The 27,765-nt window shown below is 44.9% G+C and overlaps 1 pseudogene; it reads left to right on the plus strand.

Moving 5' to 3' along the window:
* Positions 1 to 269: 269 nt before the first annotated feature.
* The window catches only part of LOC109873160 (neurofibromin-like), an 82,253-nt pseudogene continuing 54,757 nt past the window's right edge, over positions 270 to 27,765 (plus strand).

A 27,765-nucleotide genomic window follows, 5' to 3' on the forward strand; every position in this document is an offset into this window, starting at 1 on the left:
CAGCACATATTACGGACTGGAGTATTATATTGTACATATTGATGATGTACACAGATCGAATGGCTATCTGGTGTACTGTTACCATGCATTTTCTTATAATGTAACGGCAAAATGTTTATGGTTCTGTTTCTTCCGTATCTAAAATCACAAGGCAGTGTGACATCATCGGTTTGTTATCTAAAGCCTGTCATTGATGAAAACACACGGCATTGGTCCAATCCCCGGTTTTTACATTCATACTAGTCGCCGCAAAGATTCTTGCAACGCACGCGCAGTAATGTTAGCTGTTTCTCAAAGCAGCATCAGTGCCTGCTTTATTTCATTGAGAAGGAGGATTCAAACTTCCGGTACTGTCATGGCGACATGGTGGTGTGTCTGCTAAAATAAAGAAAAATAACCCCATCAACATCGGATTTTGAGCATTAACTGGTTGCAAATAGCAGAGGAATCATTATTTATACGGATAATTCAGGTGGCCCATTGCGGCTCGCACCCGGCCGGCCATGGCGGCGCATAAACCCGTGGAATGGGTTCAGGCCGTAATTAGTAGATTCGACGAGCAGGTAAGAATAACACATCGTATCAGACATTGTGCCCCTGCCTTGTCCCTGTAACATCATGGAGGTCGTGGTTTTGGCGACGGGATCATTTGAAGAAAGCTGCACTGTCATGACTGGTGGGTTTTGTGCCGATCTAGCTCGTTCGCTCGCTCAACACACCGCTCCTGCAAAGCCGCATCATCACACACAGGACTCGGGAGCAAGTGACAGCGACAGAGGGCGAAATAGCACATGGCAAATTTGTCCCAAACATTTGAGATACCATTTAAAATTCATAAGGATAATACCACGAGGATGTACTCTCTATATAAACAAAGGAGTCGACAGAGTACGCATTTCGCTGTTAAAAAGGAAGAACTAGCTAGATGTAGACTTAAACAGCGAGTTGTTAGCTTGGTTAGCAATACATTCAGCTTCTGCCAGTAACACTGTGCTAACTATAGATAGCTAGCTAGCCACTGCGAGCTTTGTTGATATCCAATTTGTCAACCTGAAGCTAGTGTCCAGTAATTCATGCGCAAATTCAATTTCCATTTACCTACCTAGTAACTCATCTTGGACTACAAATCAAATTGTTTGTCTATACTACAAATAGTTTGTTTATAGCCTGTTGGCTATTACAGTAGCTGCTAGCTAGTCATATCCTGTGTTATTTTAGCTGCGTCCAGATTGTTTAGCCAACAGTGTGTGTGTGTGGACTGTGGACTTTTCTATGCAGACTGACAAGCAGGTCTCATCCATTGCATTGGGAAACATTGGTGATGATGGGTATCGAAGCTTTTTTCTGAATGAATTTATTGATCTACTTTGCTCCCCTCACAAAATCTCACCAATATCTTCATTTTCCTTCTCGTGCTATCCTATATGATGCAGTATGGGCTATGGTTGTACAGTATTAGGCTTGTATGCAAAGCAGTGATTTCATTGTATCATCCATCCTTACACGTGTTCACATTGTAATGTATAGGCCGAGCTAGTCTGTAATTCTGATCAGTGACGTTTGTAGTATATTGCAGTATACACGGAGTGTACAAAACATTAGGAACACCTTCTCTTTCCATGACAGACTGACCAGGTGAAAGCTATGATCCCTTAATGATGTCACCTTCAATCAGTGTAGATGGGGAGGAGACAGGTTAAAGAAGGATTTTTATGCCTTGAGACGTGGATTGTGTATGTGCGCTATACAGAGGGTAAAAGTGCCTTTGAACGAGGTATGGTAGTAGGTGCCAGGCGCATCAGTTTGAGTGTGACAAGAACTGCAATGCTGCTGGGTTTTTCACTCTCAATTGTTTGAGAAGCATTGGAGTCACCATGGGCCAGCATCCCTATGGAATGCTTTTGACACCTTGTAGAGTCTATGCCCCTACAAGTTGAGGCTGTTCTGATGTCAAAAAGGGATGCAACTCAATATTAGGAAAGTAATCCTAATGTTTTGTGAACTCGGTGTATATGTTATGCCTACATGATGAACCTGTGGGATGGGAAATTCCATATTTCATAAGTCAAAATAAATATAGGCTAATGAACCTTATCAAATGACAAATTAGCGGATTAGCGAACCGGAAATCTCAGCCCTGGGAGCATTCGTTTTTGTGCTTGTTCATTGTTGCAAGAGGAAAGTGACTTGTGTGACCATATTGGAACACACTTCTAATTTGTTTACACATTCAATTACTATCAACTATTTCTTTAGTATAAAATCTCAGTGGATATGAGCGAGATTAGTAATTGTGGATGTTTAGGCTACTGTGTCCAAGTTGGTTTGTTTTGGGGATGTGGTTACTTCAAAACTCCATGCAGGGCAGGCTAATCGGATGAATGGTTCATTTGAACAGTTCTATCTAAGCTGTTGGTAAACACATCAGTGACATTCCTACAGTGCATGACATGAGGTTAGACAGTATGCAACAGGCCGGATGTCTGTTATTGAGACAGTATCACAACACTTGGTTTCTGAGATCCGCTATTCCTAGTTTTGACAGGGTCTGTGGTTGCATAGTCCTAACTAGTCCAATGTCCCCAGTAATCTCCGTCTTCCAGGGTTGGGATAGTCTGAGGACTATTCCACCGAATATCAAACCGATAGGCCTACCTGTCCCTTGTAGTAGATATCCTGTTGAAGTTGTTCCCCCCCTCCATTAGCTCACTGTCTTCAAATCAGTGTAGATGCGGAGGAGACAGGTTAAAGAAGGATTTTTATGCCTTGAGACGTGGATTGTGTATGTGCGCTATACAGAGGGTAAATGGGCAAGACATAAGATTTAAGTGCCTTTGAACGAGGTATGGTAGTTGTGGCTGGGTGTAGCTCATTGCACTTTGATGAAGGTTTAATGGAGATCAGGCCTAATATGCTGTTAAGCCTATTGATACCACTTTGTAATCATTAAAGAGGATTTTGTATGTTGGATTGAGACTGCTTTCTGTCAGAATCAGCTTTCAGATTAGCAGCTCAACCCTCGACTGTGACGTTATAGGTTATGCTGTATCACATTTCCTTTTGAGCTTGACCCGTTGAGGCCAGAGCAGAGCATTGGGGCAGCAGGTAGCCTAGCGGTTGGAGTAGTAACCGAAAGGTTGCAAGATCTAATCCCCGAGCTGACAAGGTAAAAATCTGTCATTCTGCCCCTGAACAAGGCAGTTAACCCACTGTTCCTAGGCCGTCATTGAAAATAAGAATTTGTTCTTAACTGACTTGCCTAGTTACATAAAAGTAAATCAAATAGAATTGGATGTTATTACCATATCAATAATCCAACTCTCACTTTTGTAAATCCAATGTTAGGTAGGCTTCTTTCCTCATGCGAAATTCAAGAATAATGTAGTGTGTGACGGGGATTCCAGTCAAAGCAGATTCTTTCCCCCTGATGTGTAAACAACTTATTTGTCAAATGTTATTAGTCGCATACACATATTCAGCAGATGTTATTGCAGGTGTAGCGAAATGCTTGTGTTGCTAGCTCCAAAATGATGCACTATAATGTATTATCTAATAATACTGTCTTATTCTAGTGCTTGCATGTATTGTGCTTGAGCTTGTAACACCAAAGTTCCTAAGGAAAGAGCATGAAGTCTTTCTGACCTTTTCATTGGAAATCTGATGTTGATCCCTGATGCTGCTTTACAAGCCGTGACCTGGAAAGAGAAGCTCAGCCAAGTGAAGAGCCATGTCTTTTTTTAGATGGCATCTTAGATGGAAGCTCATAAATATCTCTTAATGGTGTTTCTGTGCTCGCCTAAATAGTGTTTCTATGTTGGCAGCACTCAGGAAAAACGTCTTAAATCGCGTTTGTGTATCTTCTGGCGTTATGTCGACTTGGGAAGTGTACTCTGCCTCTCGTCCCCTCTTTGTGTTCAGTGCCCGGTTGGCTGGTGCCAAAGCACTCATTAGGAAAGGGATTGACCTTAGAGGAATTTGACTGTGCCAGTGAAACAAAGTGGCCCTGTGTCTGTTGGCCTGGCCTGAATATAGATGTCAACAAGCCATACTCTGTGTTTGCAGGGAAGATGCTTAAGTCTCGGGACTCTCATTTCATGCACATGTCTCTGAGCCAGGAGAGGAGCAGCCCCTCTCGGGTCTGTTATGGTGACCTCTGGCCTTTGCTGGAGGACATGGTATCAGGTCCTGCTATAGGTGAGGAATCTCCTCTGGACCTGTCGGATGGTTGGGATTGGTGTGTTCATCTCAATCTCCATACCTTTATATGTTTAGCATACTTATAAGAAGTCATAGTACAAAACTGTGTCAAGTTTGACTTCCTTTGCACTTTGCAGACTGTTTGTTTTCATTAGTAGTCTTACTTGTGAATTGTGGGTGCGTGTGTTTGTATGTGGGTATGTGCTCGTGTTTGTATGTGGGTGCGCGCACGTGTTTGTATGTGGGTGCGCGCGCGTGTTTGTATGTGGGTGGGTGCGCGTGCGTGTTTGTATGTGGGTGGGTGCGCGCGCGCACGCATTTGTATGTGGGTGAGCAGCAGACTGCCGCAGGTGTGCAGCTGTGGCCCAAATGGGAGCGGCGCAGCGCCAAAGGCCTCTTTGTTCCTACAGAGCGGAGCATGGAGCATGGCCCGTAGCGGGTGTCTGTGAGCTCAGCCCATCCACCCCCTGTGTGTGTGGTACGATATACTCCGGGAGGGGCCACCCAGCCACTTTCCAGGCTTCCCCAGTACTCTACACTCCTCCCTATCCCTTTAGCCTCTTCTACTCAAGGTTATTATAGCTTTGTGTTTTTATATATTTTTTTTTACATTTAATTTTTGATATATTTTAAGTTCAATTTACTTGTGTACAAATATATATATTTTTATTTCGTTTTTATATTATGTATGTGTAGTTTGTGTTGGGGACAGAAAGCATGCATGGGGGGCTAGGAGCTTAGTTTTTTGTGTATTTGTGATGTCTCTTCTAGAGGTCGACCGATTATGATTTTTCAATGCCGATACTGATTAATCGGCCGATTTTATTTTATTTATTATTGATTTGTAATAATGACAACAATACTGAATGAACACTTATTTTAACTTAATATAATACATCAATAAAATCAATTTAGCCTCAAGTAAATAATGAAACATGTTCAATTTGGTTTAAATAATGCAAAAACTAAGTGTTGGAGAAGAACATAAAAGTGCAATATGTGCTATGTAAGAAAGCTAACGTTTCAGTTCCTTGCTCAGAACATGAGAACATATGAAAGCTGTTGGTTCCTTTTAACATGAGTCTTCAATATTCCCAGGTAAGAAGTTTTAGGTTGTAGTTATTATAGGAATTATAGGACTATTTCCCTCTATACCATTTGTATTTCATTAACCATTGACTATTAGATGTTCTTATAGGCACTTTAGTATTGCCAGTGTAACAGTATAGCTTCCATCCCTCTCCTCGCTCCTCCCTCGGCTCGAACCAGCAACACAACGACAACAGCCACCATCGAAGCAGCGTTACCCATGCAGAGCAAGGGGAACAACTACTAGAAGGCTCAGAGCGAGTGACGTTTGAAACGCTATTAGCGCGCGCTAACTAGCTAGCCTTTTCACTTCGCTTACACCAGCCTCATCTCGGGAGTTGATAGGCTTGAAGTCATAAACAGCGCAATGCTTGATGCACAACGAAGAGCTGCTGGCAAAACGCACAAAAGTGCTGTTTGAATGAATGTTTACGCGCCTGCTTCTGCCTACCACCGCTCAGTCAGATACTTAGATACTTGTATGCTTGTATTCTCAGTCAGATTATATGCAACGCAGGACATGCTAGATAATATCTAGTAATATCATCAACCATGTGTAGTTAACTAGTGATTGTGAATGTTTTTTATAAGATAAGTTTAATGCTAGCTAGCAACTTACCTTGGCTTACTGCATTCGCGTAACAGGCAGTCTCCTTGTGGAGTGCAACGAGAGAGAGGCAGGTTGTTATTGCGTTGGACAAGTTAACTGTAAGGTTGCAAGATTGTATCCCCTGAGCTGACAATGTGAAAATCTGTCGTTCTGCCCCTGAACGAGGCACCCACCGTTCTTAGGCCGTCATTGAAAATAAGAATGTGTCTTAACTGACTTGCCTAGTTAAATAAAGGTGTATATATATTTTTTTTAATCGGCTCCCAAAAATACAGATTTCCAATTGCTATGAAAACTTGAAATCGGCCCTAATTAATTGGCCATTCCGATTAATCAGTCGACCTCTAATCTCTTCTTGTGGCCATATGTGCTGGTATTCTACGCTGTTGTGTAACCTTTTTTTCTGATGTCCCTCCTTGCCTCTTTTCTCCCAGGAAATAATTCAATGTTAATATTTAAGAAAGGATGATGGGCTTGCCTTTAAACCTATGAATGATCTCTTAGCAGATTGTTCCTTAGAAAATATATTTCCCTCATTCACCTACAGATGAGCCTTTCGTTCCTACAGTATGAATAGAGTAGCCTACAGGCTGTGAGGGGGGAGGGGGGTGGTGGCTGAATGCATGAGAAAAGGAGAGTTCCTTAATAGCCAATGATAAAGTCAGAAGTTCTGTATCTAGTGTTACATAATATACATAGTATTTCTTATGACAACCTAAGGACACTGCATCCATTGCATATTTACTAAACAGAACAAAAATATAAATGCAACAATTTCAATGATTTTATTGAGTTATAGTTCCTACAAGGAAATCAGTCAATTGAAATGAATTCATTATGCCCTAATCTATGTATTTCACATGACTGGGCAGAGAAGGGTAACCATGGGTGGGCCTGGGGGGCCAAAGGCCCACCCACTTGGGAGCCAGGCCTACCCACTCAGAATGAGTTTTTCCCTGCAAAAGGGCTTTATTACAGACAGAAATACTCCTCAGTTTCATCAGCTGTCCGGGTGGCTGGTCTCGGACGATCCCGTATGTAAGGAAGCCGGATGTGGAAGTCGGGCACTAAAAGTCTGACGTGTCAGGTCATAGGTTTAATTAGAATTATAACGTCAATCTCAAGAGACTTAGGTTTAAAAGGAATTGCGCCGATGCTGGCGCAAAAAAATATGATGGAAGGAAACTTTTGCTTATGTTTACACCAATCCAATGCTTTTTAACTTTTGTACTACATAAGAATATTTATTTTTTTGCTACCTAGACAATTTTTTTCTCCCTGTTAGCTCATTCTATAGCGATGCACTAGTTAGGCCTATGCACTAGTTAGGCCTATGCACTAGTTAGGCCTACTGTACAGTTCACCCCCCCAGATCTGGACAGGCCTCCTTGAAAACATATTGAGTACGTTTACATGTACACTGATTCATTCGATATTAAACTGATTGATAAATCCAACATATACACATAGAACGCACTGCCTCTGCAATGCAATGCTGCAAGGCAAACTCAATGTTTTCATTGGGAATGAATGTGCTTCTGGTGTATGCAATGACGCTGTTGGTGTGATCGAGGCATATGCGCGGGTGAAGTTAGTTCGGAAAAACTGAAAGTATGCATCTTGGAAATAGTTGTCACATACAAACTTAATATGTCCGATCTCAGAATCAAATAGGCTTTGCAAAAATAACATGGTCGCTGTTGTAGAATGTTTATTTTGATTGACGGTTTTTGGCATTTAATTAAGTCCCATCAGGTAGCCTGGTTTCAGATGTTCAAGTGAACAGGATTATTAGGAAAAAAAATATTTTTGCATGTAAACGTTTTAAACAAACTATTAGATGAATCTATCTGAAATAATCGTATTGTTGTGTGCCGCTCTCTGATGAACTTATTGACAGGAAATGGTATACACAACACTTGGCTATTCCTGTACTCCATGCTCTTGACATTGTGGTTAGGGTTATGCGTGTTGGACACAGTGAAGTTACCAACATCAAGGATTCACACACCGTATAAGCCTAACTCAACCCACCCCCTCCCCCCTGCAGCTTCCAGTCAAAGTGGGCCAACAGAACACTCACACCAAAGTCAGCACGGAGCACAACAAGGAATGTCTGATCAACATCTCCAAGTATAAGTTCTCACTGGTGATCAGTGGCCTCACAAACATACTGAAGAATGTGAACAACATGGTAAGTGTGTGTGCGTGCAAGCAACGCCAGTTGTAGCCTATAGAGACATGTACAGTGTTGCAGATGTCTCAACCATGTCTCCCTCTCCTCTCTCTCCCCTAGCGAATATTTGGGGAGGCTGCGGAAAAGAACCTGTATCTCTCTCAGCTCATCATCCTTGACACACTGGAGAAGTGCCTTGCTGGGGTGAGGAACCTTAAGGCTATCTACATTTTATACCCTGTTTTATTTTTTCTCTTAAACCTTCCCCTTAATATATATATATATTTTTAAATGATGGATACATGTCGCTTTTATTTCTCAGACTCTCCCTCTCCCTTCTTCCTGATTGGTTTCATTTTCTCATGCTGTCCTAAGACACTTTTTTTATCAGGAGATTTCCAATGGATATCAGCATAACACAATAGGATGTGGTGGGCTGTCTGTGGTTTAGATGTTTTGTTTCAGTTGGGACAGTGGCCTTTGCCCTGGATCTGGGCCCTTTCCCCTCCCCACACAAATGAACTGTGTGTTTGAGTACTGTCTCTCTCTCAGGCTCAGTGAACTCTGTTAGTAGCCAGTATTCCCCTGGTTCCTCTCCCTCCTCTCCTCAGTAAAGATGTGCTTACTGCCCACTTCTGAAGATTGCTTTTCCAGGTGCTTCCTCATCTTGACTTCACATTCGCAGCCTCCAAGTTTCCGGCCTTTTTTTAACCTTTTTTTTATTATCACTGGGAGCTGGCGGATGGAGGACAGCTGTTAGTGGGTTCTTCAAGTCCTCCTTGTTCTTGAAATCTGAATGCTTTTTGCTGAATATTTTACCTTTGTAAATAGTTTATTTACACACAGGGCTGTGACGGTCATAGAATTTTGGATGACTGTTATTGGTCAGCCAAATGACGGCGGTCGTCGTTGTAATTTTTTGAAAAGCAAAACATTTATTGGTATTTTTTTTAAAGCACATTTTGTACACTCCTCCACTCCTGACTGCATGTGCTGCTTAGCAGGGAGAAGGGCGCTGCCTAGGCAACCAATTATTTATTTTATACAACACCTTGCTTGTTTCAGCGAGGAGCAACCAAATTTCATCACGTTTTAAAGAGTCCGTGCTACCTCAGAAACTGACTCAATGCCCGGCCGCCCCGTCTTCAGTCAGCTGTTTGTTTATTATATATTTTTCTTTTTCGATGGTATTTATTCATAATCGTGAGTTACATATACGGCTTAAATATACAGCTTTCCACTTTGTTGCCCATGTCACTGCCAGTCAATTTAAAAGCATGACATATTAAACCCTTACTAGTAATTAGAAAATCCTTATATTTTCAATTAAATACTTAACTTAATGATCCACCACTATTGTCCCCAAGTAGAACCCTCTTTGTCCCCAGTCCTCCCACGGTGTGCTGGGGTAATGGCAGATCCCAGGGGGAAAAATACAAAACAAACTATTTTGGTGGCCTCTGGTACATTCTAATGCCTTGATTCCATCTGAAATACACAGCTAAATTGTTGAATTCTTTAATGACTGCCTCCTAGATTGGGGAAATGAGTTGTGGTATTGAGTAGAAATATCTGACTTTAAAATAGCAGAAAATGTAAGAATTCAGTGTGTTGTAAGTTGTTTTGGATATGGTCTAGGCCTGTATGTTCTAGGGCTGTGACGATACCAATATCACAATATTTTATTCCATGGCAAAAATGAGAACAAGCATGCAACTCCCTGGTCCTTTAAAATCCTGCTGTATGCAAAATATTGTGCTAAAGCTTGGAAAATAAGTAAATGTGACTCTGGATGACAACATAATGATTTTGTTTCCAACATTGGGGCTATTCTCCTAAAGAAGTTAAATCCGCTTCTTGTTTTGTTTCCTTGCCATGATACTATCGTGATACTGGTATCGTCCCGACCTTAATATGTTCAGGACTATTTTCTAAGTAAGATAACCTTTTGTTTAACATTTTCTGCTAGTTTTACTGCAAGATATGAATTGCCACGATGTTTGTTCTTCAAATTATGTATTTTATTGGCTCTGACTGTGGACCCTAATTTGGGTGAACTATCCCTTTAACAGTTTGGCCTGTCAATCACTGTGGGTGGGATTGTCAGGGGAGGGAGCAGGTTGCTTGTGTGTCACAGAGTTGGAAGGGGGTCAGACCTGTCAATCAATCACTGCAGGTGGACTTTGAGGGAAGGCAGTAGATTCGTCAGAAAAACGAGTGTAGTCTACTCTTTGAATTTATTGTGGCAAAAACCTAAGACAAAAGGTTGTGTTCTGTAAATTAAACATGGATTCCTTGTTGAGAAACAACATTTTCAGGGGGATGACCCACAGATTGTGCACCCCCATTTTATACGAAGTCAGGGGCCCATTATAGACCTACAGGTATGCTTGAAGAATGAAGCAGGTTAAACATGTGCTTGGCTACACAGAAAGCATCAGCAGTATTTTGGACCGAAATTAGGCTTTTTCTCGGCTACTTACTGTTCCTGCAGTGAGGATTCAACATCTTAATGAAATGTTTTCATAATTTATCTGCAGATAATCGCCAAAAAGTAGTACTAGCCTACCACTATGTAAATTAGGGAGCCAAATGAACAGCTCTCTCTCCGACTCAGTTCCGACATTCACCTAAAAGATCTGTTCAAAAATGGCTGTCACTTGTGAACAACTCATCACTAGGCTACACTGACAAGTCACTTTAGCGCTCACTGGCAAGTGTCGACATGGACTTCAAATCTTAGGGAAATAAAAGCAAGATTTGGTTTACTTGTCCCGATGCGATACCATGGACATTTAACTATGTTGTATGAATAGCAAAGGGATATAGGATATTGACTTTATTCAGTCAGTTCGACACCTTTTTATAAACGAATCTGCTGTTAAAACACTTGCTGTTCGGTCGTCAATCAAAGCACAGTAAATAGCCTTTGCGGCCTGACTCCTTGGCTGGCTATATGAAACACGCTAAATACATTGATTTGCGCTAAACATTAATTAAGTGGATTTCAACTCATTGTTACCACTTACATGGGACTTGAAAATTCACTCACAGGGGACGATGAAGTGCCATGCTCTCCCTGCTCCGTGAAAATACATTTTGACTGCAGCCAACCACAGCAAACATAAATAACACGGATACCGAGAGGCAGGACAGACAGCAGACTGACAAACCAGCAGTTACCCTGTCATCGCCCACTTTGTGACTGACCTGTGACCTGTTCTATCAATAGATTACTAGAAGATGTACTGTATATCGTTCATTCTAGCGGGAGCAGGCTATACAGACGTTTCTGACGAGGGAATTGAACCTTTTAAATGAAATGAAGCCAAGTTTAATTTATGAAGTGGAAAAGTAGGCGCTTAGAGAGCACTGAATGTGTGACTTCATTTTTATGCAGAGCTCTCTCTGCTTTCGTGGTGCTCCGCACTGTCCATGGTGTAGTTGTTCAGGGATGCCAGCCTTGTCACTGGAGCCTGACTGACTATTCTCTGTGTGGGATGGCTTTGATCCTCATCCTCAGCTATCAGTGGTTTCTCTCCTCTGGGTTAAGAGGGCAGTGCGGACATCGATTTTAAAGGTTTTCTTCTTTTTGACCTCTAACCTTTCCTTCCTCCTTTCCTCCTCTTCTCCCTTCCCTCCATCCCTCAGCAACCGAAGGACTGCATGCGTCTGGACGAGACCATGCTGGTGAAGCAGCTGCTGCCAGAAATCTGTCACTTCATCCACACCTACCGCGAGGGCCACCAGCACGCCGCCGAGCTCCGTAACTCCGCCTCCGGGGTCCTATTCTCCCTCAGCTGCAACAACTTCAACGCTGTGTTCAGCCGCATCTCCACCAGGTGACATTAACCATAAACACATCACAACTCTCCTGTCAGCCCAACCTGCTCTGAGTAGGAACAGGCCAAGATGAATGGCATCAGGCTGCACATAGAGGATGGGTTACTAAATGTACGTACATTGCATTCGGAAAGTATTCAGACCCGTTGACTTCTCCCACATTTTGTTACGTTACAGCCTTATTCTAATCAAATCAAATCAAATCAAATTTATTTATATAGCCCTTCGTACATCAGCTGATATCTCAAAGTGCTGTACAGAAACCCAGCCTAAAACCCCAAACAGCAAGCAATGCAGGTGTAGAAGCACGGTGGCTAGGAAAAACTCCCTAGAAAGGCCAATACCTAGGAAGAAACCTAGAGAGGAACCAGGCTATGTGGGGTGGCCAGTCCTCTTCTGGCTGTGCCGGGTGGAGATTATAACAGAACATGGCCAAGATGTTCAAATGTTCATAAATGACCAGCATGGTCGAATAATAATAAGGCAGAACGGTTGAAACTGGAGCAGCAGCACAGTCAGGTGGAAGTTGAAACTGGAGCAGCAGCATGGCCAGGTGGACTGGGGACAGCAAGGAGTCATCATGTCAGGTAGTCCTGGGGCATGGTCCTAGGGCTCAGGTCCTCCGAGAGAGAGAGAGAAGGAGAGAATTAGAGAACGCACACTTAGATTCACACAGGACACCGAATAGGACAGGAGAAGTACTCCAGATATAACAAACTGACCCCAGCCCCCCGACACATAAACTACTGCAGCATAAATACTGGAGGCTGAGACAGGAGGGGTCAGGAGACACTGTGGCCCCATCCGAGGACACCCCCGGACAGGGCCAAACAGGAAGGATATAACCCCACCCACTTTGCCAAAGCACAGCCCCCACACCACTAGAGGGATATCTTCAACCACCAACTTACCATCCTGAGACAAGGCTGAGTATAGCCCACAAAGATCTCCGCCACGGCACAACCCAAGGGGGGGGCGCCAACCCAGACAGGATGACCACAACAGTGAATCAACCCACTCAGGTGACGCACCCCCTCCAGGGACGGCATGAGAGAGCCCCAGCAAGCCAGTGACTCAGCCCCTGTAATAGGGTTAGAGGCAGAGAATCCCAGTGGAAAGAGGGGAACCGGCCAGGCAGAGACAGCAAGGGCGGTTCGTTGCTCCAGAGCCTTTCCGTTCACCTTCCCACTCCTGGGCCAGACTACACTCAATCATATGACCCACTGAAGAGATGAGTCTTCAGTAAAGACTTAAAGGTTGAGACCGAGTTTGCGTCTCTGACATGGGTAGGCAGACCGTTCCATAAAAATGGAGCTCTATAGGAGAAAGCCCTGCCTCAAGCTGTTTGCTTAGAAATTCTAGGGACAATTAGGAGGCCTGCGTCTTGTGACCGTAGCGTACGTGTAGGTATGTACGGCAGGACCAAATCAGAGAGATAGGTAGGAGCAAGCCCATGTAATGCTTTGTAGGTTAGCAGTAAAACCTTGAAATCAGCCCTTGCTTTGACAGGAAGCCAGTGTAGAGAGGCTAGCACTGGAGTAATATGATCACATTTTTTGGTTCTAGTCAGGATTCTAGCGCCGTATTTAGCACTAACTGAAGTTTATTTAGTGCTTTATCCGGGTAGCCGGAAAATAGAGCATTGCAGTAGTCTAACCTAGAAGTGACAAAAGCATGGATTAATTTTTCTGCATCATTTTTGGACAGAAAGTTTCAGATTTTTGCAATGTTACGTAGATGGAAAAAAGCTGTCCTTGAAATGGTCTTGATATGTTCTTCAAAAGAGAGATCAGGGTCCAGAGTAACGCCGAGGTCCTTCACAGTTTTATTTGAGACGACTGTACAACCATTAAGATTAATTGTCAGATTCAACAGAAGATCTCTTTGTTTCTTGGGACCTAGAACAAGCATCTCTGTTTTGTCCGAGTTTAATAGTAGAAAGTTTGCAGCCATCCACTTCCTTATGTCTGAAACACATGCTTCTAGCGAGGGCAATTTTGGGGCTTCACCATGTTTCATTGAAATGTACAGCTGTGTGTCATCCGCATAGCAGGGAAAGTTTACATTATGTTTTCGAATAACATCCCCAAGAGGTAAAATATATAGTGAAAACAATAGTGGTCCTAAAACGGAACCTTGAGGAACACCGAAATTTACAGTTGATTTGTCAGAGGACAAACCATTCACAGAGACAAACTGATATCTTTCCGACAGATAAGATCTAAACCAGGCCAGAACATGTCCGTGTAGACCAATTTGGGTTTCCAATCTCTCCAAAAGAATGTGGTGATCGATGGTATCAAAAGCAGCACTAAGGTCTAGGAGCACGAGGACAGATGCAGAGCCTCGGTCCGATGCCATTAAAATGTCATTTACCACCTTCACAAGTGCCGTCTCAGTGCTATGATGGGGTCTAAAACCAGACTGAAGCATTTCGTATACATTGTTTGTCTTCAGGAACGCAGTGAGTTGCTGCGCAACAGCCTTCTCTAAAATTTTTGAGAGGAATGGAAGATTCGATATAGGCCGATATTTTTTTATATTTTCTGGGTCAAGGTTTGGCTTTTTCAAGAGAGGCTTTATTACTGCCACTTTTAGTGAGTTTGGTACACATCCGGTGGATAGAGAGCCGTTTATTATGTTCAACATAGGAGGGCCAAGCACAGGAAGCAGCTCTTTCAGTAGTTTAGTTGGAATAGGGTCCAGTATGCAGCTTGAAGGTTTAGAGGCCATGATTATTTTCATCATTGTGTCAAGAGATATAGTACTAAAACACTTGAGCGTCTCTCTTGATCCTAGGTCCTGGCAGAGTTGTGCAGACTCAGGACAACTGAGGTTTGGAGGAATACGCAGGTTTAAAGAGGAGTCCGTAATTTGCTTTCTAATAATCATAATCTTTTCCTCAAAGAAGTTCATGAATTTATCACTGCTAAAGTGAAAGTCATCCTCTCTTGGGGAATGCTGCTTTTTAGTTAGCTTTGCGACAGTATTAAAAAGGAATTTCGGATTGTTCTTATTTTCCTCAATTAAGTTAGAAAAATAGGATGATCGAGCAGCAGTAAGGGCTCTACGGTACTGCACGGTACCGTCCTTCCAAGCTAGTCGGAAGACTTCCAGTTTGGTGTGGCGCCATTTCCGTTCCAATTTTCTGGAAGCTTGCTTCAGAGCTCGGGTATTTTCTGTGTACCAGGGAGCTAGTTTCTTATGAGACATTTTTTTAGTTTTTAGGGGTGCAACTGCATCTAGGGTATTGCGCAAGGTTAAATTGAGATCCTCAGTTAGGTGGTTAACTGATTTTTGTCCTCTGGCGTCCTTGGGTAGGCAGAGGGAGTCTGGAAGGGCATCAAGGAATCTTTGTGTTGTCTGTGAATTTATAGCACGACTTTTGATGTTCCTTGGTTGGGGTCTAAGCAGATTATTTGTTGCAATTGCAAACGTAATAAAATGGTGGTCCGATAGTCCAGGATTATGAGGAAAAACATTAAGATCCACCACATTTATTCCATGGGACAAAACTAGGTCCAGCGTATGACTGTGACAGTGAGTGGGTCCAGAGACATGTTGGACAAAACCCACTGAGTCGATGATGGCTCCGAAAGCCTTTTGGAGTGGGTCTGTGGACTTTTCCATGTGAATATTAAAGTCACCAAAGATTAGAATATTATCTGCTATGACTACAAGGTCCGATAGGAATTCAGGGAACTCAGTGAGAAACGCTGTATATGGCCCAGGAGGCCTGTAAACAGTAGCTATAAAAAGTGATTGAGTAGGCTGCATAGATTTCATGACTAGAAGCTCAAAAGACAAAAATGTCTTTTTTTTTTGTAAATTGAAATTTGCTATCGTAAATGTTAGCAACACCTCCACCTTTGCGGGATGCATGGGGGATATGGTCACTAGTGTAGCCAGGAGGTGAGGCCTCATTTAAAACAGTAAATTCATCAGGCTTAAGCCATGTTTCAGTCAGGCCAATCACATCAAGATTATGATCAGTGATTAGTTCATTGACTATAATTGCCTTTGAAGTAAGGGATCTAACATTAAGTAGCCCTATTTTGAGATGTGAGGTATCATGATCTCTTTCAGTAATGACAGGAATGGAGGTGGTCTTTATCCTAGTGAGATTGCTAAGGCGAACACCGCCATGTTTAGTTTTGCCCAACCTAGGTCGAGGCACAGACACGGTCTCAATGGTGATAGCTGAGCTGACTACACTGACTGTGCTAATGGCAGACCCCACTATGCTGGCAGGCTGGCTAACAGCCTGCTGCCTGGCCTGCACCCTATTTCATTGTGGAGCTAGAGGAGTTAGAGCCCTGTCTATGTTGGTAGATAAGATGAGAGCACCCCTCCAGCTAGGATGGAGTCCGTCACTCCTCAGCAGGTCAGGCTTGGTCCTGTTTGTGGGTGAGTCCCAGAAAGAGGGCCAATTATCTACAAATTCTAACTTTTGGGAGGGGCAGAAAACAGTTTTCAACCAGCGATTGAGTTGTGAGACTCTGCTGTAGAGCTCATCACTCCCCCTAACTGGGAGGGGGCCAGAGACAATTACTCGATGCCGACACATCTTTCTAGCTGATATGCACGCAGAAGCTATGTTGCGCTTGGTGATTTCTGACTGTTTCATCCTAACATCGTTGGTGCCGACGTGGATAACAATATCTCTATACTCTCTACACTCGCCAGTTTTAGCTTTAGCCAGCACCATCTTCAGATTAGCCTTAACGTCGGTAGCCCTGCCCCCGGGTAAACAGTGTATGATCGCTGGATGATTCGCTTTAAGTCTAATACTGCGGGTAATGGAGTCGCCAATGACTAGAGATTTCAATTTGTCAGAGCTAATGGTGGGAAGCTTCGGCGTCTCAGACCCCGTAACGGGAGGAGTAGAGACCAGAGAAGAATCGGCCTCTGACTCCGACCCGCTGCTTAATGGGGAAAACCGGTTGAAAGTTTCTGTCGGCTGAATGAGCGACACCGGTTGAGCGTTCCCACAGCATTTCCTTCCAGAAACCGTGAGAAAGTTGTCCGGCTGCGGGGACTGTGCCAGGGGATTTACACTACTATCTGTACTTACTGGTGCCACAGACGCTGTTTCATCCTTTCCTACACTGAAATTACCCTTGCCTAACGATTGCGTCTGAAGCTGGGCTTGCAGCACAGCTATCCTCGCCGTAAGGCGAGTACAGCGGCTGCAATTAGAAGGCATCATGTTAATGTTACTACTTAGCTTCGGCTGTTCTAAAATGAGTCTAAATAGTTTTTCCCCCCTTATCAGTCACAGTATCCCATCATGACAAAGCAAAGACAGGTTTTTAGACATTTTGGAACATTTATAAAAAAATATATAGAAGTATCACATTAACATAAGTATTCAGACCCTTTACTTAGTACTTTGTTGGAGAACCTTTGGTAGTGATTACAGCCTCACTTCTTACATATTACGCTACAAGCTTGGCACACCAGTGGTTTGGGTATTTTGGGAGTTTCTCTCATTCTTCTCTGCAGACCCTCTCAAGCTCTGACAGGTAGGATGGAGAGCGTTGCTGCGCAGCTATTTTCAGGTGTCTCCAGAGATGTTCGATCAGGTTCAAGTCCTGGCTTGAACCTGGCATTCAGAGACTTGTTCCCGAAGCCACTTCTGTGTTGTCTTGGCTGTGTGCTTAGGGTCGATGTCCTGATGGAAGGTGAACCTTCGGTCCTGAGTGCTCTGGAGTAGGTTTTCTTTTTTTCCCCTTTTCTTTTTTAGAATTTTACCCCCCTTTTTCTCCCCAATTTCATGGTATCCAATTGTTAGTAGCTACTATCTTGTCTCATCGCTACAACTCCCGCTACAACTCAGGAGAGACAAAGGTCGAAAGCCATGCGTCCTCCGAAACACAACCCAACCAAGCCGCACTGCTTCTAGCGCGCAAGCCACACCAATGTGCAGGAGGAAACACTGTGCACCTGGCGACCGTGCACTGCGCCCGGCCTGCCACGAGTCGCTGGTGCGCGGTGAGACAAGGATATCCCTGCCGGCCAAACCCTCCCTAACCCGGACGACGCTAGGCCAATTGTCCGTCGCCTCACGGACCTCCCTGTCACGGCCGGTTGCGACAGAGCCTGGGCGCGAACCCAGAGTCTCTGGTGGCACAGCTAGCGCTGCAGTACAGTGCCCTTAACCACTGCGCCACCCGGGAGGCCCCTGGAGTCGGTTTTCATCAAGGATCTCTCTGTACTTTGGTCTGTTCTTCTTTCCCTCAATCCTGACTTGTCTCTCAGTCCCTGCCGCTGAGAAACATCCCCACAGCATGATGCTGCCACCATGTTTCATTGTAGGGATGGTGCCAGGTTTCCTCCAGATGTGACACTTGGCATTCAGGCCGAAGAGTTTAATATTGGTTTCATCAAACCAGAGAATCTTGTTTCTCATGGTCTGAGTCCTTTAGATGCCTTTTGTAAAACTCCAAACAGGCTGTTGTGCCTTTTACTGAGGCTTCCGTCTGGTTTGGTGGAGTACTGCAGTACTGAACTTTTTCTTCTGGAATGTTCTCCCATCTCCACAGAGTAACTCTGGAGCTCTGTCAGAGTTCTTGGTCACCTCCCTGGCAAAGACCCTTCTCTGCGCCGATTGCTCAGTTTGGCCAGGCTCTAGGAAAAGTCTTGGTGGTTCCAAACTTCTTCCCTTTTAACAATGATTGAGGCCACTATGTTCTTGAGGATCTTCAATGCTGCAGAAATGTTTTGGTACGCTTCCCCAGATCTGTGCCTCAACACAATCCTGTCTCGGAGCTCTACGGACAATTCCTTCGACCTCATGGCTTGGGTTTTGCTCTGACATGCACTGTCAACTTTGGGACATTTTTTATATAGTCAGGTGTGAGCCTTTCCGAATCTTGTCCAATCAGTAACATTTTACCACCGGTGGACTCCAAGTTGTAGAAACATCAAGGATAATCAATGCAAGCGATGCACCTGAGCTCAATTTATAGTCTCATAGCAAAGGGTCTTAATACTTATGTGTGTATATATATATATATATATATATATTTTTTTTTAATACATTTGTTAAAATTTCTAAAAACCCTGTTTTTGCTTTGTCATTATGGGGTATTGTGTGTAGATTCAGGAACATTTTTAATTGTATAAATGTTTGAATAAGGCTGTAACGTAACAAAATGTGGTAAAAGCCAAGGGGTCTGAATAGTTTCCAAATGCACTGTACACCAGTTCAGGCCTTTGGGCTTCAATGAGAGTGAGGGGGAAGAGAGTCGATAGCTCTATCACCCACCTAAGATGGAGAGAAAGGGAGGGAGGATGAATAAAGGGAGTCTAGTCTCTGTCAGCAGCCTTCATAAAGAAGGTCTTTGTCCGGGTCTGATGGAGCAATGTTCCACTGTGAGCACCGTGCCCCATAAGGACCTGGGCCTGAACAAGGCGTGTGGGGAGATAACATCTGGTGTAAACATTAACCACTAGGGTTTATGAATTATTTGTAGAAGCTTAGAAAGCACAGCTTTTGTCTCCCTTCTCGTTGTACTGGTGTACTATTTGGTTCTGAGGCAGAAGAGAATAGTGCTGCTCCACTCGTATCTATCATGTCTGTGAGTCGCAGTCTGCACTTGTTAACCAAGCTGTGCTGTGGTCTGATTGGTTCATGACTCACAGGCCCCAGACTGATGAAATAGCTGGTTATTAAAACATGAGGTTTTGTTATGCGATGTTAGGACAGGGAGAGTGCGTTGACCTCAACCACTCTCCAGTGTCACCTTTTGCTCTTCAGAGCTTTTACCTTGAAAAGCATTGCCCAGTCATCCAAACTATTTGATGTCATTAGTGCTACGTGAAGGCAAAGCTCTTTATGACCCTTAATTTGCTACTTAACCTTGTTCTTGGAGGCTGTAGTAGTCTTACTCACCGAACCACCTCATTTATTATTACATTTCCCATTGGGTTTGGTTTTCCCCATACGCTAGTGTGTATGTATGATGGTTAGTGTACAGTGTGTATGATGCTACTCATCTACAGATTTGTAATGCTGTGATTCTATTGAATGCGAATATTTATTGAGGTGACAAGTATCGTCTTTAATAAATATCCATCTCTGCTGCGTTCCCCCTCAGGTTGCAGGAGCTCACCGTGTGTTCGGAGGACACAGTGGATGTCCATGACATTGAGCTCATCCAGTACATCAATGTGGACTGTGCCAAGCTTAAGAAACTGCTCCAAGGTATATGCCTATTCTTCTCAGTCACGTTGCTTTATTTAGGACAACAGATGTCACATTTTGATAGAGCTACAGATTCTGTTTATTTTGAGTTGTTCTCTGTTATTGATGCTCGGTGTTGACTCCCTATCTTCTGCAGAGACGGTGTTTAAATTCAAGGCCCTCAAGAAGCCTGCCCAGCTAAGTGTCATCAACAGTTTAGAGAAGGTGAATGTCGCCCTGTGTGTCGCCCTCTGCAGTGTCTGTCTATAGACTCACTGTCTCCACCTAGTGGTGTCTCTCCTCCTGTATCCATGCTCCTCCTGCTCTAGTGTAGTCTGAGTTTACATGGAGCTGCTCAGGCATCTGGAGACACTTCAGTGCAGTCAGGACGCTAGTGTTTACACAAACTGTCTCTGGCTCGCCAGAAGCCCCAGTCATGAAGCTAGAGTGTGGCTCCACTGAGAGGACGTGTAAACACATCAACCGTTTGATGAAGTTTTACATTTAAACAGTTTTTTATCTCTCGTCATCAGAGCGTGACATTAGTATCTGAATAGTTTAGTTGGCTGAGGATAGGGAAACATCCTTGCAAGTTGGTGCGTTGATAGTTTTCTCTGTGAGTTGAGGATAGGGACAGTGCTTTCCATGCAGTTGATGTAACCCTCTTCTCTCCCTCAGGCCTTCTGGAACTGGGTGGAGAGCTACCCTGATGAGTTCACCATGCTGTACCAGAGGCCACAGACAGACATGGCCGGTGAGGATGCTGTTAGAGATCTAATGTTACAATCAGAGATGAATCCTGTGTTATAGATTGTTGTTTCTTGGCCGGGTCTTTCCCAGACTGTGTGATATTGACTGTTGTTGCCTGGCCGGGTCTCTCCCAGACTGTGCAGAGAAGCTGTTTGACCTGGTGGACAGTTTTGCTGAGAGTGCCAAGAGGAAGGCAGCCGTGTGGCCACTGCAGATCATCCTCCTCATCCTCTGTCCTGACATCACACAGGACCTCTCCAGAGAGACCGTGGAGGACACCAAGGTCAACAAGGTCCGACACAAAACACACACACACCAGTGTTTTAATTAGCTATGTCTTACTCTCCTCTCGTACACTACTCTTCTGTCTGCCTCACAGAAACTGTTCCTGGAGAACATGAGGAAGGCCCTGGCCGGCCACGGGGGCAGTAAACAGCTGACTGAGAGTGCTGCTATCGCCTGTGTCAAACTCTGCAAGGCCTCCACCTACATCAACTGGGAGGACCACTCTGTCATCTTCCTCCTGGTGCAGTCCATCGTGGTGGACCTCAAGGTGAGCACCAGCCACAGATGGTCCTCTGATGATCACTGTTATGGGACAGCATTATTATCGTAGTATACAGGTTTAGTCACCAGCAATAACCAGTCACAGCTGATACGATCTACCTTGTCTCTCCCTTCTCCTGTCAGGCCCTGCTCTTCAACCCAGCCAAGCCTTTCTCCAGAGGGGCGGGAAGCCAGAACGCAGATGTGGACCTCATGATCGACTGCTTCGTCTCATGTTTCCGCATCAATCCCCACAACAACCAGCACTTTAAGGTCTGGGACTCCTGTGGACTTCTTGACTGTAGTATTCCATAGAAATGTTGATAACCATTTATCATGAACTGATGTTAAGCACATGCTGGTGTGTTGAAGTAAGGACTGTGTTTGATCTCTGTTCAACGTCTCCCTCTATTTATTTCTCTCTCCCACTATAGGTCTGCCTGGCATCATCCTCCCCTCCCTCCTTTCACTTTGTCCTGGTCAACTCCCTACACAGAATCATCACTAATGTAAGTGTGTGGTGTCGTGGCCCAACTCCGAGTGAAGGGATCAATCAACACACCCAATACTAATGTCCAGTGGCACCATCCAAAGTATATAAAAGTGACCACACAGTGCCCATCGACAATGACCAGTGGTGACCTTATCTGTGGTGACTCGGTATAGATGATGTCACTACTGTAGGAATGGCTCACATTCTGTACACACTGGGCTTTATTACACAGCATTCGATGGACTACCATCTCACTCTGGCTGTGAGCCATGCAGGGAGAGGAAGTGCTGCAGACATTTATGTGGTGCGTGTGTGTGTTTCAATGGGAAGTGCCAGAGGGCAGGTTTCATACAGAGCCCTTTTTATTAGCTCTCCATGTGCCTGAGAGACTGTGTGTGTGTGTGTGTGTAAGAGCGATGGAGTGGGAGTATTACTGGTCTTTCTCTTGCCCCCCTTACCCAAAGCACTTCCTGTCTGTGAGCAGAAGTTAGAGGCTGATTGTATTCCTGTGTGTATGTCTGGGTGGGTACCATATAGAATAGGAGATGTCAGACACCATCTTTCTCTCCTCCAGGCTAACTGAAGAAGTCCATTTCTCCACCCCAACAAATCCTCCTGGGCTGAAGGCCCCATGTTATCTGGGAAAGTTTTGATTGGGACAAGACCGTAAACACCCACCTTAATCAACCTACAGGATTAACCCTCGGTCCATTCCTCTGTTGCAGTCTCCGTTGGACTGGTGGCCGAAGATCGACGCTGTGTACTGCTATTCAGGAGAGCTGAGGGTCATGTTTTCTGAGACACTGGGCCACGTGATGAGGGGCTGCAGTACACACGCTCCCCTACGCTCGACTCCGGTAAGATGTTCACACAGCAAAACACCCTCGCCGTCTGTGCGCAGACTGACCACACACACAACACAGCACACACTCTTGGAAACAAAAACATGCTCAACAAACCCCAAATATTATCGGTGTGTGAGTGTGCATGATTGTTTTTTCCGGAATGGGATGTGCTGAGATGTTAATGAATGTCAGACAGCAGTGACTGTGTATGGAGGAACTGTAGAGACCAGGAGATCCACAGCGATCCACAAATGGGCTGTGTCCATTTGACACAGCCCAGACACTACTGGAGAGTCATACAGGAGAATATTTGAACATTTCTGATAACTCCTCATGTCCCTGTCCTTTTGTGTGAATGCGTAAGTATGTTTATGGGCGTGTGTCACCTCGCTGTCATCGGTGTGTTTGGTTCAGTCATCTCATGGAGGTGGAGGACTGCAGAGGGAGCTCTCTGACATCACTGACGGTGGTGCTTCTTTTCTCTTGCCTCGTTCTTTCCTTCTCCTTCATTTTGAACTGGCTGCTGCTCACTCACTCAGATGCCAACTTGTCACTGTCACTGTTTTGCATGGCAGTGGGCATCTGTTGCTGTAAGTATAACTGCCACTCCCCAAGCCGCCTCCTCCTGAACCTTTTGCAGCTGACCCCCTGACCTCTAACCCCTGACCCCACCCTCAGGCTACCACAGATAAGGGAGAGCCCCTGTCGTCCTCCACCTCCTCTGTGCTCTGGTTGAAGTGAGCCTGCCTCTGGCTCCTCCCTCCACTCCATCTCCTCTGTATGCTAGGCTAGCTGCTGGAGCATGTTTCTCAGCCTGTTGAGGCTGGGTCCTCCACTCCATCTCCTCTGTATGCTAGGCTAGCTGCTGGAGCATGTTTCTCAGCCTGTTGAGGCTGGGTCCTCCACTCCATCTCCTCTTTATGCTAGGCTAGCTGCTGGAGCATGCTTCTCAGCCTGTTGAGGCTGGGCCCTCCACTCGCACACTGTCTTTGGGTGGTTCATCTCCTTTATTTTAAGCGTTGACATGCCTTCATATTAGGTTCTATGGATGGATACTTGGTTGGGATCTCATCACCTGTGAAGAAATGGGAGGCCTGTAGATTGTGTTGGTGCATAGTTGAATATTTCCTTCCACCTCAACTAGAGTTGGTTATTATTTCCTCATCCATAATCTGGGTTTGCCGTGTCCTGACGTTGTGTGTCATGGTTTAGTCATGGGCCCATGCTCCTGTCTGTCAGTCTGGTTGCCCACCTCCTGTTTCATGGCCCACCCATGAAGGGCCCTCATGAAACAGTCCCTCTTTATCTTTGACCCCTGATCCCTTCTCTCCTGGTGGCTCTCCTGATCCCTGTGCTGTGGGTCTCTGCTCGGAGGGAACTTGTTTGTCTGATTACAGTAGACTCTGCATCTGTTTCCGTCTCCTCTAGTTCCCTTTTCCACGTTTTCCTTACCCTCCTTTTTTTCCCACTCCCCTCATATTGAATGAATTCTCCTGCTCACAGCCAGTCTCTACTGCTTGTTCCCTTCAGAGTCTGACCTTCAAGGAGAAGATGACCAGTCTGAAGTTCAAGGAGAAGACCACAGACCTGGACACGCGGAGCCTCCTGCTGGCCCTGGTCAAGCTCATCCACTCTGACCCTAAACTCATGCTGCATGTTAGTATTTACTCTGTTTATTTCTGGCCAGGAGACCTAAAGTAATGTGTGTTTTGCTGTTTGAGGATGGTCTGTTTAACACAGTAGTTTCACTTATCCTTTAATTCTACATTTTTTGTGTTGGGTTATGGGATTATCGTGGTTAATTCCACTTGCAGGGTTAGATTTAGACAAATAAGCCAAGTGTTTGGTTAGAGACTGCAAATCCCAAACCAGCTTAAGACTTTCTAAATCAAAGACTTATAGGCAGACTGGTCTGGAAAAGCCACTCTTGGCATGTTTGTACATGGCTGTGTAGTTGTGTACGTGTGTACTGTAGGTTTGCTTTGTGTGTGTCAGAACCCGGGTAAGCAGGGTCAGGAGATCCAGAGCAGTACAGCAGAGCTGATCACCGGCCTGGTGCAGCTGGTGCCACTGGCCAACATGGGAGAGTGTTCACAGGAGGCCATGGAGGTGAGCCCCATCGCTCTCGCTCTCTCGCTCTCTTATTTATTTATTTATTTTTATATATATATAAATTATGGTTACATTTGCCACAGTGGCTAATAGATACTCCTCCCGTTCTCTTCCTTTTGTAGGCCCTCTTGGTCCTGCATCAACCTGAGACCATAGAACTGTGGAACCCAGATGCTCCCATTGAGACCTTCTGGGATATCAGGTAGCCTAAATGCCCCATTTGTTTAACCACCTTTGCTTATGTGTGATCCTCCACATTAGATGCCAGGTGAAATTGATGCTGATTGGTTAGCAGAGATGGTCACCCAAGTTGATTGTGATTGACTTTTGTACCCTACAGTTCTCAGGTCCTCTTCTTCATCTGTAAGAAGCTGGTTGGCCACCAGATGATCAACAGCACAGAGATCCTCAAGTGGCTGAGGGAGATCCTCATTTGCAGGAACAAGTTCCTCCTCAGAAATAAGGTAGGTTACTGCGTTGTGTGTTATGTATTCCTTATACCTCTGTGTCTCAACCAGGAAAGGAAGGCACAACATGTTCAGGAATATTCTTTGTATAACAGATATATACTTCTGTCATGCAGAGTAGGGAAAAATGGCAGCTCTATGTATGACATTTCTATATACACTGCTCAAAAAAATAAAGGGAACACTAAAATAACACATCCTAGATCTGAATGAATGAAATATTCTTATTAAATACTTTTTTCTTTACATAGTTGAATGTGCTGACAACAAAATCACACAATTATCAATGGAAATCAAATGTATTAACCCATGGAGGTCTGGATTTGGAGTCACACTCAAAATTAAAGTGGAAAATCCCACTACAGGCTGATCCAACTTTGATGTAATGTCCTTAAAACAAGTCAAAATGAGGCTCAGTAGTGTGTATGGCCTCCACGTGCCTGTATGACCTGCCTACAACGCCTGGGCATGCTCCTGATGAGGTGGCGGATGGTCTCCTGAGGGATCTCCTCCCAGACCTGGACTAAAGCATCCGCCAACTCCTGGACAGTCTGTGGTGCAATGTGGCGTGGGTGGATGGAGTGAGACATGATGTCCCAGATGTGCTCAATTGGATTCAGGTCTGGGGAACGGGCGGGCCAGTCTATAGCATCAATGTCTTCCTCTTGCAGGAACTGCTGACACACTCCAGCCACATGAGGTCTAGCATTGTCTTGCATTAGGAGGAACCCAGGGCCAACCGCACCAGCATATGGTCTCACAAGGGGTCTGAGGATCTAATTTCGGTACCTAATGGCAGTCAGGCTACCTCTGGCGAGCACATGGAGGGCTGTGCGGCCCCCCAAAGAAATGGCACCCCACACCATGACTGACCCACCGCCAAACCGATCATGCTGGAGGGTGTTGCAGGCAGCAGAACGTTCACCACGGCATCCCCAGACTCTGTCACTTCTGTCACATGTGGTCAGTGTGAATCTGCATTCATCTGTTAAGAGCATCTGTTAAGAGCACAGGGCGCCAGTGGCGAATTTGCTGGCAAATTCTCTGGCAAATGCCAAACGTCCTGCACGGTGTTGGGCTGTAAGCACAACCCCCACCTGTGGACGTCGGGCCCTCATACCACCCTCATGGAGTCTGTTTCTGACGGTTTGAGCAGACAAATGCTCATTTGTGGCCTGCTGGAAGTCATTTTGCAGGGCTCTGGCAGTGCTCCTCCTTGCACAAAGGCGGAGGTAGCGGTCCTGCTGCTGGGTTGTTGCCCTCCTACGGCCTCCTCCACGTCTCCTGATGTACTGGCCTGTCTCCTGGTAGCGCCTCCATGCTCTGGACAATACACTGACAGACACAGCAAACATTCTTGCCAACAGCTCGCATTGATGTGCCATCCTGGATGAGCTGCACTACCTGAGCCACTTGTGTGGGTTGTAGACTCCGTCTCATGCTACCACTAGAGTGAAAGCACTCAAAAGTGACCAAAACATCAGCCAGGATGGTCTGTGGTCACCACCTGCAAAACCACTCCTTTATTGGGGGTGTCTTGCTAATTGCCTATAATTTCCACCTGTTGTCTATTCCATTTGCACAACAGCATGTGAAATGTATTGTCAATCAGTGTTGCTTCATGAGTGGACAGTTTGATTTCACAGAAGTGTGATTAACTTGGAGTTACATTGTGTTGTTTAAGTGTTCCCTTTATTTTTTTTTTGAGCAGTGTACATTCTGAACACCCTCCTGAACGTGACCTCATTTAGATCTCTGTTCTAACCCTCTGTCCTGTCTTCCTCCCCCAGGAGCGGGCCACGGTGGGCAGTGGCATCCCCATCTGTAGACAGGCCCAGACCAAGCTGGAGGTGTGTCTCTACATGTTCCTGTGGAGCCCTGACATGGAGGCCGTTCTGGTGGCCATGTCCTGCTTCAGACACCTGTGTGAGGAGGCTGAGGTCCGCTGTTGCGTGGATGAGGTCCCGGTACAGACTATCCTGCCCAACTACAACACCTTCATTGAGTTTGCCTCCGTCAGCAACATGATGTCCACAGGTTAGTCGTGAACGCACAAGCTAATGACCTCCTAAGATTTCTTTGTCTGGGTCAGTTCAATAAACCAGAGGGACCTTGGGGAGAAATGATGGCGCTGTACCTCTAGAGCAGTGGCAGTCGGTGCCATTTAAGACGAGGGAGCACGATTTATTGAATTTTTACGAGCATGGCCTTTATTCTATTACAGCATATTGGATGACTGTCATTCATATTCCATTCACCCAGCTCAATGTAACATTGATAGGTTTAGGCAGCTACATGATACTCAAATTTTCCCTATACCCATCATGAGGTTGCTACAACCTACACTATGAATGAAAGTTTACAACGTAGGTGCATAGGTCAAGAGAAATAAGTAAGTAATCAAGACAGTGACACGTTCAATACCGTCTTGCACATTCTTGCCTGCATC

The sequence above is a fragment of the Oncorhynchus kisutch genome, linkage group LG28, assembly GCF_002021735.2.
Source record: "Oncorhynchus kisutch isolate 150728-3 linkage group LG28, Okis_V2, whole genome shotgun sequence".
Lineage (NCBI taxonomy): Eukaryota > Metazoa > Chordata > Actinopteri > Salmoniformes > Salmonidae > Oncorhynchus > Oncorhynchus kisutch.